General features: G+C 41.1%; 1 non-coding gene across 1 annotated transcript; it reads left to right on the forward strand.

Annotated features, from left to right (window-relative positions):
- Positions 1-718: 718 nt before the first annotated feature.
- Positions 719-792, forward strand: TRNAW-CCA. Its single transcript has one exon. It is a non-coding gene; the product is annotated as a tRNA-Trp (tRNA).
- Positions 793-2,571: the final 1,779 nt, after the last annotated feature.

Here is a 2,571-nt window from a genome sequence, read left to right on the forward strand (position 1 = left end):
TGACAACACCGCACCCCAGTCATGGGCTCAAGAGGCGCCAAATGTGTCGTCGGTGAGCCTGTTCCCGCGCTACCGCGCTGTTTACCGTGCAACCTTCCCGCCCGGCTAATTTGGCCACGCATCGGCTAGAAGAGGGACAAATCGTGGGCGTTTATTGGCAAAAAGCTTTGTAAAAACAAAGTATGAGGAATGACATCGGTCATAAGTTTACCCTTGGGTGATGAGGTAAAAGTTACAGGGAAGGGTGATGATGGACACTCGAGTGTGATAATTAATTCTTTGTAACATCCCAAATTTTCAATTTGGAATGTTATACATAGGTCATTCATGCATATCATATTTTACTGCATTTTTTCTTTGCGATCCTCGAAATTCTAAGCAACTCAAGGACCCATGGAGAGAGTTGGGGATTTCACGTTTTTCATATTTGAATTTTATCAAATATCGAAACAAGGATCGCTTTGATTTGAATTATTTTTCTCCCTGAAAATATTTCATATTAGAATATATGAGAGGAGATAATATGACTTCTCCAAAATAAATGGAATATTGGAGTAAAAATATTAAAAACAAATAAATAATTCTTTTGGACTTTTATTGCTATTTTATTTGAATTAGGAAAAATATGCGTTTTTCAAAATTGCATTAGAGGCCCAAATAAATGTTCATCTTGTCCGAAATATTATTAGATGACGATTTTCTTTTTGAATGAATGAAAGCGCTCTTAGTTCAGTTCGGTAGAACGCGGGTCTCCAAAACCCGATGTCGTAGGTTCAAATCCTACAGAGCGTGATTCCATCTATCTTATGTCGAAGCAGAGTAAAATAACTTAACAAAATTGAATTGTAACTCCAATTTCAGAAAATTTATTTCAGGAGTTTGGACTCCGTTTAGTATTTCTTTTGTTTGTTTTTTCGCATCAGGATTTTTTTTTTAAAAAGTGCACCGACCTAACCGGGTCGTGCCCGAGCCGGACTCGTCCGACCTCAGGCTTTATAAGCCAAGCCCGAGGCGCCCCGAGGCCCAGCCGCCGTGCTACCTCTTGAGCACTGCGTTGGTTTTCCCTTGAAAAGGAAATGGTGATGCAGTAAAGTAGCGTAAGTATTTCCCTCAGTTTTTTTAGAACCAAGGTATTAATTCAGTAGTAGACCACGCGCGAGTCACCTCATACCTACACAAACAAATAAGAACCTCGCAAGCAAAGCGATAAAGGGGTTGTCAATCCCTTCACGGCCACTTGCAAGTGTGAGATCTGATAGAGATAATAATAATAAGATAAATATTTTTGGTATTTTTATGATATAGATTGAAAGTAAAGATTGCAAAATAAAGTAGATTGGAAACTTGTATGATGGAGAATAGACTCGGGGGCCATAGGTTTCACTAGTGGCTTCTCTCAAGAAAGCATAAGTATTATGGTGGGTGAACAAATTACTGTCAAGCAATTGATAGAAAAGCGAATAATTATGAGAATATCTAGGCATGATCATGTATATAGCCATCACGTCCGAGACAAGTAGACCGAAACGATTCTGCATCTACTACTATTACTCCACACATCGACCGCTATCCAGTATGCATCTAGAGTATTAAGTTCATAAGAACAGAGTGATGCCTTAAGCAAGATGACATGATGTAGAGGGATAAACTAATGCAATATGATGTAAACCCCATCTCCTTTATCCTCGATGGCAAGAATACAATACGTGGCTTTCCCTTTCTGTCACTGGGATCGAGCACCACAAGATTGAACCCAAAGCTAAGCACTTCTCCCATTGCAAGAAAGATCAATCTAGTAGGCCAAACCAAACTGATAATTCAAAGAGACTTGCAAAGATAAACCAATCATACATAAAAGAATTGAGAGGAGATTCCAATATTGTTCATAGATAAACTTGATCATAAACCCACAATTCATCGGATCTCGACAAACACATCGCAAAAGAAGATTACATCGAATAGATCTCCAAGAGAATCGAGGATAACTTTGTATTGAGATCCAAAGAGAGAGAAGAAGCCATCTAGCTACTAGCTATGGACCCAAAGGTCTGAAGTAAACTACTTACACATCATCGGAGGGGCCATGGAGTTGATGTAGAAGCCCTCCGTGATCAATGCCCACTCCGACGGAGCTCGATAAAAGGCCCCAAGATGGGATCCCTTGGGTGCAGAAGGTTGCGGTGGTGGAAATAGGGTTTCGTGGTGCTCCTAGATGTTTGGGGGTATATGGATATATATAGGAGGAAGAAGTACGGTACGTCGGTGGAGCAACGAGGGGCCCACGAGGGTGGAGGGTGCGCCTAAGGGGGTAGGCGCGCCCGCTGCCTCGTGGCCGCCTCGTTGATTCCTTGACGTCCACTCCAAGTCTTCTGGATCATGTTTTTTCCAAAAAAAACACTCCCGAAGGTTTCATTCCGTTTGGACTTCGTTTGATATTGCTTTTCGGCGAAACTCTAAAATAGGCAAAAAACAACAATGTAACGCCCCGTATGTAACTTGCCATATTTGTATTCCAACTCTTGCCATTTTCGTCTCTAAGTTTTGATATTCCCTCGTGGTTGGGTTTTGTCT

This window comes from Triticum dicoccoides, chromosome 6A, assembly GCF_002162155.2.
Source record: "Triticum dicoccoides isolate Atlit2015 ecotype Zavitan chromosome 6A, WEW_v2.0, whole genome shotgun sequence".
Lineage (NCBI taxonomy): Eukaryota > Viridiplantae > Streptophyta > Magnoliopsida > Poales > Poaceae > Triticum > Triticum dicoccoides.